Genomic DNA, 15,151 nt, shown 5'->3' on the forward strand with positions numbered 1-15,151 from the left:
TCTCATAGCTAATGGGGGGGGGGGAGAGAGAGACATGAAGTTTGACAGGGATTTCACCTCCCTAGTGATAAAGAACTTACTTTCTTTCCCTTCCTCCCGTTATATTTTATTATGTTTCAACATTTTTAGCATATACAGCCAAAACACAATTTCATCTTTTCTTTTCTTTTTGTTGACTTCCCACCCCTTTTCCCATGGTGTTGTTGTTTCTCCCCTTCTGCTGCACCCTGTTTATCCAATCATAACCACGATTTTATAGAAAGAAAATACTTTCCATGCCCTTCCGTTCGGTATTTTCTGTGCTGGAGTTCAGCAGCATACATTATATTCATTATATTACTTGCTTATTTACTTATTGCATTTTTATCTCACACTTTTCTTCAAGGAAGCTCAAAGTGGCATACATGGTACTCCCCTTTAGTTAATTAATTAACTGATTGCTTAATCAATCAATGGATGGATGGATGGGCCTTTTGCTGACCAAACTACCAGGAAGGTCAGTTCAATTGTATGTTAAATATCTAATGGAGGATAAAATCCCAACAGTTATCACTGGCAGAGGTGTTGCTTACTATCTGTAACAGTGAGAAGAAGTAAGCAAATCCATGCCTGAACCTGGAAGAACAATCTTCAGGGCCTCACTCAACATTACTGAAGCTTTATACAGTGGCACCTCGGGTTAAGAACTTAATTCGTTTTGGAGGTCCGTTCTTAACCTGAAACTGTTCTTAACCTGAGGTAACACTTTAGCTAATGGGGCCTCCCGCTGCCGCCACACGATTTCTGTTCTCATCCTGAAGCAAAGTTCTTAACCCAAGGTACTATTTCTGGGTTAGCGGAGTCTGTAACCTGCAGCGTCTGTAACCCCAGGTACCACTGTACAACTGTTTTCAACCTGCTGTGAGATTTCCCTTGCACAGCATGCTTTTTAAATAAATTGATGGATTGTTCTGTTCAGCATCAGAGATCTTCCACCAGTGGCTCAGGACCCACAGGGAGGAAGTGAGGCCATCCCAGATGGGTCGCGACAGTGCTGATGCTGCCATGTTGGACTCCAAGCTAAGGCTGACCAAACCAAAGGAGCATTTCATACAGTTTCTGGGCTAGAGCGTCTTCTTCAGACAAGGCATTCATTTTCATGATGGGTCAAGTGATAGTCAAGAGCCTTTTTCCCCAATAAGAACAGCATTTCTGACCAGCCACGTGGGCCACCTTCGTAGAGCTACGTCTTTAGTGAGGAAGCTTTTCAATGGAACAAGGGACACTCTGCTTGCTTTCCAGTCTGTCTTGATGGCTTTCTAGACTTCTCCCAGAATGGAAGTACTTTGGGGATTGTAATGCCAAAGTGTCTCCTTCTGCAGGTAGCTTGGTTGCCCAGCAGCTGACATCATGGCAGTAACAAGGGGACCCAGGAAGTGACGGCAGAAGCCTGGCTACAGGATATGAGAGTTTACAGACCCTCCAAGTGCCCCTATTTTCCAGGGACGGACCCGGATTTACAGAAGCCATCCGGTTTTCCGATTTGATCCCAAAACGTCCTGCTTTTCTTTAGGACATACCTATTTTCATCGGAGAAATGTTGGAGGGCATGGAGTTATGCAACCTCCAGGCCAAGGAGATACAACCTGTAGAAGACATCTGAAGGCAGTCCAACAACAACAACAGAACAGGATGTCCCTATTTTCATCGGAGAAATGTTGGAGGGTAGAAAAAAGCAGGGATAAAAACATCAGCCTCACTCCACTTCCTGCAGTAGGGTTGGAATCAGGGGGAAGTTAATTTCTTGCTGGTTTTCATTTAGCACTAATGCTAAGATACCACTGTGTCCATTGCTCTGTGAATTGCCATTTCAAGATTCAATAATATGCCTCATTAGCATATTATAGTAAGTATAGATCAAAAGAGAATGTGGGAAAGCGAGTCCCACATTGCAGGTTAGGAATCAGAGGTGGGCTTCCAGTCTGGAGAAGCTGAAGATCACCGCTCTAGATTTTCCACTTGTTAAGTCTGAATTTTTTATCAGTGCATAGAAATGTTACATTTCTGAACTCCTACTCAGCCGTCCCCAGCTTCTGGGAGTTTTGGGCTACAACGCTCAGCTACGCCGGCAGGGAACGATGGGAGTTCTGGTCCAAAATCTTTAGAAGACACCAGGTTGGGGAAAACTTATCTTATGTCTTTTGAACTGTTAAGGCTTATTATGAACAATCTGATGTTTTGCTTTAGGTGGTGTTTTTTTGGGGGGGGTTGATAGGGATTTTCCCATCATTTAGGGAAGCAATTGCTACCTGCAGCCTGAGAAGTGGTACAGTCCTCTCCCATTCAAGGACTCTACCACCTCATTCCCAACACATTTTACTGCATGTGTAGAAGAAAAGGAGTTGGGCTTATTCTCATTAGGGCAAAACTAGAGTACAACTGCATGCCTCAAACTCTTTCAAGTTAAGGGGAACATTCCTCTCTAGAACCATCAATGTACTTGAGGACAGCAGGCAGATAAGTCTGTGCCCCAAGCAACTTACAGTCTAAACGTTGGCTGTCGGAGACAAAACGAAAGGAGAAGGACAAGAATAACAAGGGATAAATAGAGCCCCATGCAGATGTCAGTGCTGGGACTTTGGTATTTTTGCGATGGGGGCTGAGGAGGTGGTCGAGAAAGAAATGGACACCGCGTAGCGTTCCAGGGAGATGTTCTGGATCATTTTCCCAGCACAGCGTATGTGTTGATCTCCTTTTGTGGTGGGCCCTAAAATCGCCACCAGTGTCCAAAGTCACAAGCATCCCTGTGCCCACCAGCTGTGCCTGCTGAACACGACCCATCAAGCTGAATTGCAGCCCCCACCCCTGATTTATTGCAGCCGCAAAATGCTCAACAACACTGCCCCATCTTTGCCATCTCGGGCAAAGCAAAGCAGAGATGTTTCTCCGCTGCTGGTGAACTGTAGAGTCACAAAACCCGCAGGCCCAGCCTAGACCCACAGAGAAGATTGGGGAATGCTGTGGCCTTGCAGATGGCATTGGCCATGACGGCTGGGGATGATGGGAGTTATAGTCCAGCAGCATCTCTGGAGGGCCAGACTTTCTACACTCCAGTCCTACACTGGGGGAAAGACTTACCTCCATTAAGAATTCCAACTCTTGAACCATGGTCACACCAAACATTTTAACCACCGTGATACCACTTTAAACAGTTGTGGCTCCCCCTCCCAATGAATTCTGGGAGCTGTAGTTTGTTAAGGGTGCTGAGAGTTGTCAGGAGACCGCACTACCCCGCTAACAGAGCTACAATCCCCAGAATTGCCTGGGAAGAGGGAATGGTCATTATTCCACTCTGGGACCTGCAGTTCCCATAATTCTTTGGGGGAAGCCATGACAGTTTATAGTGCTTCAAATGGAGCATGTGAATGCAGTCATGGAGACAAGCCAGGCCACGAAACATGCACATTTCCTAAGCAGGCGCCACAACAGACTGCAAACAAACAGCCAAGTTGTTGCTGAGGACCCAGAGCTCAACCCTGGCACCCTCCAGCCTCAGATGCTTGCATTTTCCTTGCTACTTCCCATCCCTTCTTCCCCAGGAAAAACTCCCCCTGAATAAAATAGCTCCTTTTCTTCCCAGCAAACTGAGCAAGGAAAGCTTGGATAAGGAAATAAGACCTTTTTGATCTCCCTGGCACCCAGAAACGCCACTGTCCTTTCCCTTTCGCTTCCTGTGTAGCACCTCAGCCACACAGAGAGACGTTAAACACAGAGAGAGACACAAACCCGTGCACCTCCCTGGCCCCCCACCCCATTTCCTCCTCCCCCCACCACCACCACACTCCACCAAAGCCCCAGGAAGGCTGCGACACCCAGGCCTCGGCAAATCTGCTGTGGCTGTCACAGCAATTGGGTCCCTGTCTGGGATCCGTTTCCGTCTCTTGCCACGGAGCTTGGTGAAGCTGCCAGGGGGATGGGGAGATGCTAACTGGGGCTGGCAGGGGCAGAGCTCTACCCCTCTCCTCACCAACCGCCACCCGCGGCCTCAACAGCTGCTCAGCAAGGCTGCTGCGCACCCAAGACAGAAAGGGGCAGGGAGGAAACGGGGTGGAAATAGGGCACAGGGGTTCCAAAATTCCCAGCTGGTCAGGAGAGGAGAAGGAGGCGGGCACTGGAGAGAAGGAAAAGAGGGAAGCAAGCGGGCACAGGGCACCGTGTGGAAGCCGCATGATATCCAAATAAGAAAGCCTCCTCGGTTGACTTTTAGGGCCCACCATGGTGGGTGCCAACTTAGCCGTAAACAATTTGCTGCTCTTCCCGCCAACCTCCACCAAATAAATTTGCTACCTGAGTTGGGCCACTTCACCCTGCTAAGCAATGGTAGAGCCGGCTCCTAATGGAAAGCAAAGGGTGTTGGGTGTGAGATTCAAAGGAAGGGATTCAGGCGCGCGAGAGAGGTCACATCATCACACACACACAGAGAGAGGCAAGGGTTACATCCAAGGAGCAAACAAGGAGGATGGAAGTATGTTGGGGGGAGAGCAAAGGGTACCACAGGAGGAGGAGATAGTGGCTTGCCTAGGGGCAGATTGGGGATGGGAGAATGGAGGCAGGCTGGGATGACAACAAAGAACCAACCAAGCAAGTTGGGTTAGGAGCAAGGAGGTGGACCCTGGATAAAGGAAACACGGCCATGGATGGAGGAGGAAGCAGGGAGCTTATGCAGGAGGTTGCAATAGCAGGAATGCAAGGTAACTGATGGCAGGAGAGGTCACAGGGGGTGCTTCATAATGGTTCGGTTTGGGGAGAGGTGTAGGTGGGAGATTGGGAAGAAAGGGGGTCCCTATTAGGATGGACAGAGGAAGAGAAGGTTCCCAACTGTACCTACAGCAGTTGTGCAAGAGAGAGAATTTCAGCTCGCAGAAAAGCTGCTGAATTTCCCTCTTCCACACAGTCGTTAATGATGCCCCATCCTTGGTCATTGCTGCTTCCAGACATGCAGGTGGGTTTGTAAGGAACAATGCAAGAACATCCCTGCAGGATCAGGCATCCTGTCCTCACCGTGGCCAACCAGGTGTCCCAGTAGGAAGCCCGCATTAAGAGACCCAATGTGGGGTCAGTGTGGGATGGGAGCTTGAGGGTGGGACCATAACTCATTGCTCTACAGGAACAAGGTCCAGGGGTTCAATCCCCTGTATCTCTAGTTAGAAAGGGATCAGGCAGCCCACGGTGGGAAAGACCTCTGCCTGAGATGCGAGAGTGCGACTGCCAGTCTGAGCAGGCAGCACTGGGTTATGTGAACAAATAGTCTGGCTGATGGCAGGCCGCTTCCTAAGTCTCAAAAGCCTTCCTCTGTTTTGCATGGGGAAGATTCGGAGAAGAAGGTGGGGTTGTGGGAGCCTGGGGAGGGGGAGCTGGAGATACCAGGGAGAATATCCGGTGTTATGGAACGGGGGGGGGGTGTTGAACCCGAGAGTTGCCCAAGCAGTTGTCCTGGGCAGAAAGATTGGGACTGTGGCGAAGAGGCTTGAGAGGATGCAAAAGAAGACGTCAGAAGATGGAGAGACCTCAGGAGACCTTCTGAAGGAGGAAGGAAACAAGGAGTGAGGTGAAGGAGCTGGAAACAGAGCAGGGAATGTCTGTGGGCCTAAAGTATAACTTGAGAAGAATGGATCTTGAAATTATAGCAACAGAGGACTACCTTCCAGGGCTGTTGTGAGGATTACCAGAGCAATGCATGGTGGGCGAAGCTGGGAAGCTTCTGATGGTTCTGTTCTGACACACAGAGATTTGCAGAAGAGCCAGGAAAGGGGACAGAACGAGAGAAGTGTTTCTTAAAAATTATACAGGGAGTGAAGGAGACTTGCGCAGGCAGGCAGACTTTGTGCAGCCGTGGCAACTAAGAATGGCCTAGAGGCAACGGAGCCTTTGTATCCTGAAACAGAGTTGGCCCTTTCTTTCTTTCCGCCCCTTAGACCACCAATATGCCACAAAAGACTGGTGTAGCAGCCAGTTGTGAGCAAGTACACTAATGAATGCACACACAATGTGGGCTAGAAACTTGTGCAGGCTTAAACCCATCTCCGACACATGTATTCCTAAGCTATCCCCAGATCTCTGCTCTCCAACCGAGAGTCTGTCGGCCTTGCCTACAGGGCTGGAAAAGCCCCTGGATTTGTCCGATACCACCCACCTGCACCATCCCCTCCATTAACAAGGAGAAGAGAGGGCTCTGGCCTCAGCTGATGGGCCTGGTTAACAGAAACAACCTAGGCCAACTGGGAGACCAAGAGAGCTCTCTGGCCTAGATTGAGGGAGCCCGAAAGCCTAGGAAGGCAAGGGAGAGGCAGTGGGGAGGGGGAAGCCCTGGGGTGTTCGGCTGCTGTAAATAAGTCTTTTTCTAAAGCAGCAGTGAGCGTGCGGCTCAAATGTAATAATTCATTGGGGGTTTTTTTGGTGGGGAGATGGGATGCGAGGCGAGATTAGGAGGGGAAAGACATGATCTATGGCAAGCGGTGGATGGTGCAGGAGGGTGGGAAGATGGGAAGATAAACTGCATCTTCGTGTGGCATCTCCCCACCCTCTCCACGACCCCCACCCACTCACCCCAAAAACCCATTTCACCCAGTTCCGCCACCTTCTAGGGCATACGTCTCCGTCGAGCCACCCAACCACTCAGCCCAAACACAGCAATCTGAAAGGCAACCCACCCACCCTCCAGCCTCAAATTCAAACACCCCCTTCTGATCCCTGCCCCCCCAAGACCCACCAATTTCCCCCCATCACCCTCACATATGCCTGTAGGGCCCTTGGACGGAGGCCACATCCTAGGGAGCGAGGAAAGGGGGACAACAAAAACAGATGCACCCTCTTTTGCCCCACATCCCCCCCCCGAAGAAATGTAAGAGCGAAGTGCTCCCCACTTACGGAATCCGTGAACTGCGCCCCCCGGCCTCTGTCTCCTTGCAGCTCCCCCTCTTCGAGAGGGGGGAGGCCCAGTTTCCTCTGTGGTCTTCCTTGGGGAGAGGCCGTTCTCCCCCACCCCTTTCTTTAATTTATATATATGTATATTTCTCTGGAAAATAAAAGCGTGCACTCTCCAGATCTCGGCTCCCTCAGAATCTCCCTTCCACGGAGTATCCTTGGAGAACTCTCGGATCACCTCTCCATCCAGAAAACAGCCCCAGTACCGCAAGGCTCAAGAGAAGAAAATGGTTGGGGGGGGGGAGAGTGAGACAAGAGGGGTCCTTTGCTCCCAGGGGGCCTGGCCCCCCCAGCCCCTTGCAGCCAAACCGTGGTGCACAGCAAGTTCAGGGTCGTGTGGGGTTGTTGGAGGAAGGGGGGGCTAATCAGATGTCTCAGGAGTCAAAGCCTCGCAGGCCCCCTCCTGTCCAGGGGGGGAGAACTGCCCATAAAATAGGAAACTCCCCATGTCCGTCTCTCCAGGATGCAGCACCCCCCTTTTCGGGGGGTGGGGGGGTAGGACCCCCTTCCCGGACCCCCTCCTCTGTAATCGAACGCTGTCTTCTTCTGGCTCACCCCCCCCCCCCAATTCCGGATTCTGGGAGCAAACGTCGAGCCTCCTTCTGCAAATTGGGTGGGAGAGACGCAGCGCCCCCCCCCTTCTCTCTCTCTCTCTCTCTCTCTCTCTCTCTCTTTCTACGATTCTTCAATCATTCGGCGGCGGCGGCAAGCGAAGTGGAGGGGCGAAGATCCGCGGTCCACGTCTGGATGGTCCTCCTGAGGGGTGGTGATGGAGAGGAACGAGATCTCTCCGGTTGGCCCCCTCCTCCCCCCCCCCGTTACCACCCACCCCCCAAAGCCAGGCGGGGGAGGCCAGAGGCTGCGATCTGTTGGCTGCCAAAGCCGCAGCAGCCGAAACGCTCCTTCCTCCTTCTTCCGCCCTCCCGTTATCCTGCTACACCCCCGTGGGGAGAGGGGGTGGGCGATGCGCGGAAGCGGAGGTGGCTAGGCTGGGGGGGTGTCCCTTTGGGGGTGTCGAGGCTGGGAGGGGCGTTGGCCGGTGGCAGCACTGCCTTTTTCTCTCCCTCTCATCAAGCTCCCACTGCTGGGAGGGGGTGGTTGACTTGGGGAGGGGAGCGCGGCGTCGGCGTCGGAGGAGGGAGAGGAGAGAGGCGCATTGGCATGCGCTGCATCGCTTCGCCGGCGCGCACAGAATCTTGATGAGGCTCGCTGCAATCCGGACTCACTCCGGCGGCCCGCGAGGAGCGGGATTGCGCGCGCGCATCTGTGAACCTAAGCTTCGATGTGTATCCAGACACCTGTTCCCCCCACCACCACACACACACCGACGCACAGCTTTAGGAGGTAAGGATTGCACATAGCAAGAGTGCCTCTGAGCATGTGCAAACTGCCTCTCCTTTTACCACCGCCTTGCATCATCAACATCTTTTTTTTTTTACTAGGTTGGGAGTTACCGGCACTAAACAACTATGTTTAGAAACCAAATAAGGTTGCGAGGTTTCTTTAATGGATAGCGTTTATCGTTTTAGTTTGGATCCCTCTCGCCAAAGATTGTGTAAAGTCACGCCCAAGTCACATTCTGGTCCGCCATCTTGGTTCAAAATGGCAGCTGGCACCCAACGTTGATGAGTTCCGCTGCCCCCACCGCAGGAACCCTGGCGCCATGTTTGGCGGCGATATCTCCAGAAGCTGCTGGAACCTATAGGGAAAAATGGACAGACCCTTTTCCAAACTAGATAGTAGGTTTTTATTTTTCATTAGATGTCCTGAACAGACCATTGCCAAGAGAGTCCCACGCAAATCGCATTTGACTTCAAAAAGAGGAAAGTCAAGAGGATCACATCTCTCCAGAATGCTTGGCATGATTCAAAATCACAACAATAAGAGAAGCTCTGCTAGAAGGTATCCAAATGGGCCAAGAGGATGCCAGTGTGGTTAAGCAGCAGAGTCAAGGAAGCTACTAAAGGCAAGAAAACAGAAGTCTTATCCAAAAGAGGAGACAGAAAAGAAAACACAACTTGGTAAAAGGAATGCAGGCAGACACTGGTTGGCACATCATGGTCACACACACCCAACTATGTCATAGCATGGTGAGGAATCTTCGTCAGCTTGAGGGCCACAATCCTTTATGGGCAACTTTCCAGGGGCCATGTGCCAGTGGTGGGCCAGACCAGAGGCAACTGGGGGTTAGAGCTACGAATGCAAATACTACCTTTGTACAGGAACCTGCTTTCTTCGCATTCTCGCACCTGTATCCTCCATCCTAGGTCACATCCGCCCCATACATTTAAAGCTTGTGGCTTCCCCCCAAGTAGTTTGTTAAGGACGCTGGGAACTGTAGCTCCGTGAGGGATAAACTGCAGCCTGCCATTCCAGATGTGGTCGGGCCACACCGCTTACCATTCCTGCCCACTGGCTGTTCCAGCTGGGATTTGTTGGGAATTGGGATGCCAACAGGACCGAGAGGCTCACAGCTCACAGCTTCCTTGGCAATAAAGCCTTTCTCCCATTGTGTGCTGTCATAAACTTAAACGTTTCCATTTAGCCATTATGCCTTATGGCCACCGACTGGCAAACAGATTGTTCGCCATGAATCTGTGCAACTGAAAGGCATTTGCCATTGCAGTACTTTGTGACAGAGCGGTCCATAAGTCAACAGGTCTCTCCAGGGTCCAGCTATGATGCTTCTGGCTGTTGAGAGTAGGTGGGTTATAAGCTCTTTATAGTGTGTGTGAGCATTCCCGTCTTGGAAAATATTCAGTAGGGCCAGTACATTTTTCATGTTCACATTTTACAAAGATTTTAAGCAAAAATCCCAACAAAGTTAGTCTACATTTCTTTCAACTTCTCTCCCCTCCTTTCTCCATTTACTTAGTTTATATCTTTACAGCTTTTCCAGTTCAAACCTGTTTATGAATTTTCCCTTATGTTCTCATTTTATTATTTCTTACTGCATGAGTCTGGGTTTTCCTGGACACATCCAGGAATTGGGCTGCAAAATGGTGTCTGGGCAGCTGAAGAAACTGGGAAAACCCAAACGTACATAGAGTGATTTGTTTTTTTAATGGTTAAAAAAAAATAAAGAAAAGCCCAAAAACGTATTTTGGGAGGGAGATGTTCCCCCAAAAAACTCAATACCTTTGTCTGGATTTTCACTTTTGAGAATATGTCAGCCCAGCCCTGTAAAGTTGTTTACAATGTATTTTCAATTAATCAATAAGTTTTCCCATTCTGTTTTAAAACGTCTATCTTCTTGGTTTCTTATTCTTCCCATAAGCTTCCCCATCTCTGCGTATTCCATCAGTTTTGTTTGCCAGTCCTCCTTTGTCAGAACTGTTTCTTCTTTCCATCTTTGGGCATAAATCATTTGGGCATCTGTAGTAGAATACATAAATAATTTTTTCTGTTCTTTAGGTACCTCTCCACTAAGTATTCATAAAAGAAATGCTTCTGGGTTTTTTTAAAAACAAAATTTATCTTCAAGATTTTTTTCCCCAATTCCTTATAAATCATTTTCTAGAAAGCTTTTGCTACTTTACATGACCACCACATATGGAATAAAAATTACCCTCCTTCTCTTTACATTTCCAACAGGTATCCGATTCCGACTTATATATTTTTGCTAATTTACTAGGAGTCAGATACCATCTATACACCATTTTCATATAATTTTCTTTTATCACATTACACGGTGTAAATTCCAAATCAACGTTCCATAACCTTTCCCATGCTGCCAATTCAATATTATGTCCTGTATCCATTGACCAATGTATCACTAATGATTTCACCTGTTAGTTCTGGAGTGGCTTCCAATACCTGTGTAGTTATTTTGCATATTTCTTGTAGGACTGCCGTCCAAAAGGGTTGGAGTTTTGTAGGTCCTCCCTGCCCCTGCCTGGAATTCCTATGAGACACCTGTAAATTTAAACAGGCAAGGAGGGGGCTTGCAAAGCCATCAGTTCAGTTAGGAGAAAGAGGAGGGTGGAAAGTGAGATAAATGGGAGGAAGAAAGAAGGAAAGAAAGGGGTCGTGCCCATAGTTGGCATGTGGCCTCCAACAGATTGTCCCCCATGGCGAAGCAGTCCTCAACAGGGGGGAAAGTTTCCCCACTCTCACTGTAGGGTATATAAGAATTGAATAGGATGAATCAAAATTGCAAAAACATCAGTCACAGCAAGAGAGAATTTCTGTAACTGGCAGACTCTTACATATCTTAAAATGCTTATCCCACCGTCTTAATCTCTCTCCCCCCCCACTAAATGTACCTCTCTCTTTTTCCCTTCACTCTCTTCTAGCCTGCTCTGCATTCCAAACCCTTTATCATCTTTGCTTCTACTAGTCTCTCCCCATTTCCTTCTACATACACGCGTCACTTTCACGAGGGACCAGAAATGAAATCAGCGATTCCTCAATGGAGCGTCCGCCTCCTTCGATAAATTCTGTACTGAAATGTTCAACCAGAATTGCTTGCAGCTTGAAAGCTTGATTCTGGTCTGGTGGTCTCTCGTGTGTGTGTGTGTGTGTGTGTGTGTGTGTGTGTGTGTGAGAGAGAGAGAGAGAGAGAGAGAGAGAGATGCTTTAATTTATTTATTTTGTGCTGCCTTTCTACAAATTGCACTCAAGGTGGCTTGACAAACAGTAGCACATCATAAAAATATAATGTGATATGAAAATGCAAGTGACAAAACGTATAGCAGCAGCCAAACTCAGGCTAGCAGAATGAAAGAACAAGAGCCGTAAAAGCTATAATTCAGACATTGCAGGGCTAGATCTGAAACATAAAATACGAAACGAAGTTAACGAACTGGCAAACGTGACCAAGTTAAAGCACAAATGCCAGTTGAAACAGGGTAGGCTTTGCCTAGCTCCCCAAATGCCTACTGGATCAGACCAAAGGCCCAGATATTTGAGTATTCTGTTCTTACAGTGGGCAAGTAGATGTCTATGGGAGGCACATGAGCGCAGGACCAGCAGTTCCCACAAACTGGTACTAAGAGGCACATTGCCTCTGACAGTGGGAGGTAAACCATAGTTGCAATGGAGGGTATCATAGCTATCATTAATTTCTCCCATCTCCTCTTAAAGCCATGCAAGCTGGTAGCCGGCACTCTATTGTGTGGGAGCAAATCCCCCAGTTTTTAACTATGTGCTGCACGAGTAAGTCATTTCCCTTGTGTAAGCTGAATTTCCCAACATTCAGCTTCATGAGATGGCCCTCAGTTCTTATAATAGACTTCTATAAACCCATTCTCTCTGCACCTTCCCCATCTTACTTGCTGTTTTCCTAAATGAAAAATAAAATAAAATAATCCCCAGTATTGTAAGGGAGTTGATCCACGTCCGTGATCGCTCTGGTTACCGTTTTCCGAGCCAATGTAGTTTTTGAGGCATGGCAACCAAAACCGTACACAGGATTCCAAGTGCAGCTGCACCATAGATTTTGTATAATATAGGCAATTTTATTTTCAATCCTTTTCCTAATGAGCCCTACAATAGAATTTACTCTCTTCGCAGCTGCTGCACACTGGGTCGACGCCTTCAACATGCTCCCACTGCAACCCTGAGAGCTCTCCGCCGATTGCTCACCACCAGTTCAGATCCTACAAGCAAATCTGCAAAGTTAGGTTTCTTATTGCCCTAATGTGCCCTGGGCGGCATAAAAGATATTTTTCATCGTACCCTCACAACAACTACCTTATGAGATAGGCAGGGAAAGATGACTGGGAATTGCTCGATGCCTGCGTGGAGATTTTTAGATAAGTCTCTCTCCCCATCCCCCAACCTGGTCTTTGTCTGATGCTCTAATTCAGAGCTTTCCTAACTGTGTGTCGCGACACATCAGTGTGTCGTCTGCAGTTTGTGTGTCACTCAGTCGCTCCCCACGCTCCTCTTGGGGCTGGAAAGGGGTTAACCTCCCATTTGCTAGTACAGCAATACCTTGGTTTACAACCATAATCCGTTCCAGAGGTCCATTTGTAAACCAAAACAGGTTGTAACCCAAGGTGCGCTTTTGCCAATGGGGCCTCCAAATCCCCCCCCTAATAATAAAAGAGGGGTTGTAATCCGAAAAAAGGTTGCAAACCGGGACACGCACTTCCAGGTTTGACGTGTTTGTAATAAAAAACATATGCAAACAAAGACGTATGCAAACCAAGGTACCATTGTTCTGTAAAACTGAATTACTGTGTTGCGAAATGATGCATGCCTAAAAAGTGTGTCACCAACCTGAAATGTTTGGAAAGCACTGCTCTAATCGAAGCCTGGTCATCTATGCTAACTGCTGGGGTAGATTATTTTGAAGTACCTGAAGTGTGCAGTAGCATTCAAGCTTTATGTTGGTACTTTGTACCTAACAACAGCTAGCTACACATCAGCTGCAGATGTTTTAACACGTACACCTAAAACTGCAAGGTATGAATGCAGCAAACACCTGTATAACACAGGAGCATCGATCCAAGGATCAAGATTAATCATGACACCTTGCTAAGCAGACAAATCAAGGGTTTCAGCTGTTTAATATGCAAGCTGGCCCTACAATTGGCATAGGCAGCTTTGGGTAGAAAGGGATTAAGTGCAAGGTACAGGGGGACCCATTGGCAGTCTTATTTAGGCATAGTGGGTTGCTGGTTGCTTATTGTGCACCATAGCAGCAAAAGGTTGGCAGATCCACACCATACCTCAGTTGTTCCATTCCTTATTATCTTGCTTTCCCTTCCTACTTTCCTGTCTTCCCTTGTGTGTTTTGAAATCTACTTGGGGAGGGCTCCAGGAGACACACAACACACACACAGTGCACATTTAAAGCACATGAATCCTGGGAAGTGTAGTTTGTTAAGCATGCTGGTTAACTGTAGCTCTGTGAAGGGAAAACTACAGTTCCCATGCCTCCTGTTTTAATCTCCTCTACCTCTCTCTCTAAAGGGATGCTGTGGGTTAAACCACAGAGCTTAGGACTTGCCGATCAGAAGGTCGTGGTTCGAATCCCCACGACGGGGTGAGCTCCCGTTGCTCGGTCCCTGCTCCTGCCAACCTAGCAGTTCGAAAGCACATCAAAGTGCAAGTAGATAAATAGGCACCACTCTGGCGGGAAGGTAAATGGTGTTTCTGTGCGCTGCTCTGGTTCGCCAGAAGTGGCTTAGTCATGCTGGCCACATGACCCGGAAGCTGTACGCCGGCTCCCTCGGCCAATAAAGCGAGTTGAGCGCCGTAACCCCAGAGTCAGCCACGACTGGACCTAATGGTCAGGGGTCCCTTTACCTCTCTCTACCTGGAGCTAGGGGAAGAATCCTGCAACCCTCCTGGCTCTAATGAGCTCTGTTTGAGTGCAGATCCATCTCCCTTACCCTTGTGTACAGTGGTACCTTGGTTCTCAAACTTCATCCGTTCCGGGAGTCCATTCGACTCCTGAAACGGTTCGAAAACCAAGGCGTTGCTTCCAATTGGCTGCAGGAGCTTCCTGCACTCAATTGGAAGCCGTGTCGGATGCTTGGCTTCCGAAAAACGTTCACAAACTGGAACACTCACTTCTGGGTTTGTGGCGTTCAGGAGCCAAGCTATTCCGAGAACTAAGGTACCACTGTATCTTGGATACACATTCCTTGTATCTACTCCTTAGCTTCCCATGCATTCAAAGGACTTCGCAGGGAAGACTGAAAAATAGTTTCAACTCATTCCCATTCCTTTCTTCTTGCTTGCCATCCTCGCTGCCAGCTTCCCTCCCCATCATCCTCAGCACTGCCTGGTCTTCCTGTTGCAACTTGTCTGGGTTGAGTTCCAAAGCAGGCTTGGAAGCTGCCATCTCCAATTCCAGGCACAGACAGCCCTGGAGCAGAAACGGGAGGGTTGGCGGTCCCTGCTCCACGTGTGCAAATATGTATGGGTTTTTTTTATTTAAGTTTCTGGCCTGTTTGGTGCAGTTTTGAAAGAGGAAACCAGCGATGTAAGTCAGGGAGGGAGAGGACCATCTCTGAGAGGTGTTGATCTATGGTGCAACCACATTTGGAATAAGACTGTGTACCGTTCTGGTCGTCTCACATCCAAAAGGATATTGAAGAACTGGGAAAGGTTCAGAAAAGAGCGACAAAAAGGATAAAAGTGATGGATCTACATTAAAACCTCCCATCCGAGAAAAAAGCCATAGGCAGATAAAAGCCAAAGGCCTGGTTAAAAAGGAATGTTTTTGTCTGGC

At 48.6% G+C, this 15,151-nt stretch overlaps 1 protein-coding gene across 1 annotated transcript in view; it reads right to left on the minus strand.

Annotated features, from left to right (window-relative positions):
• GRIK5 (glutamate ionotropic receptor kainate type subunit 5) overlaps nucleotides 1-8,101 on the minus strand; it is a 95,422-nt gene extending 87,321 nt beyond the window's left edge. Inside the window, exon 1 of the mRNA XM_082232642.1 lies at nucleotides 6,907-8,101. The gene's annotated coding sequence lies outside the window, so the exon portion shown is untranslated. The remainder of the gene's footprint in view (nucleotides 1-6,906) is intronic.
• Between the last annotated feature and the right edge of the window lie 7,050 nt (nucleotides 8,102-15,151).

This window comes from Podarcis vaucheri, assembly GCF_965113315.1.
Source record: "Podarcis vaucheri genome assembly, chromosome: 7".
Lineage (NCBI taxonomy): Eukaryota > Metazoa > Chordata > Lepidosauria > Squamata > Lacertidae > Podarcis > Podarcis vaucheri.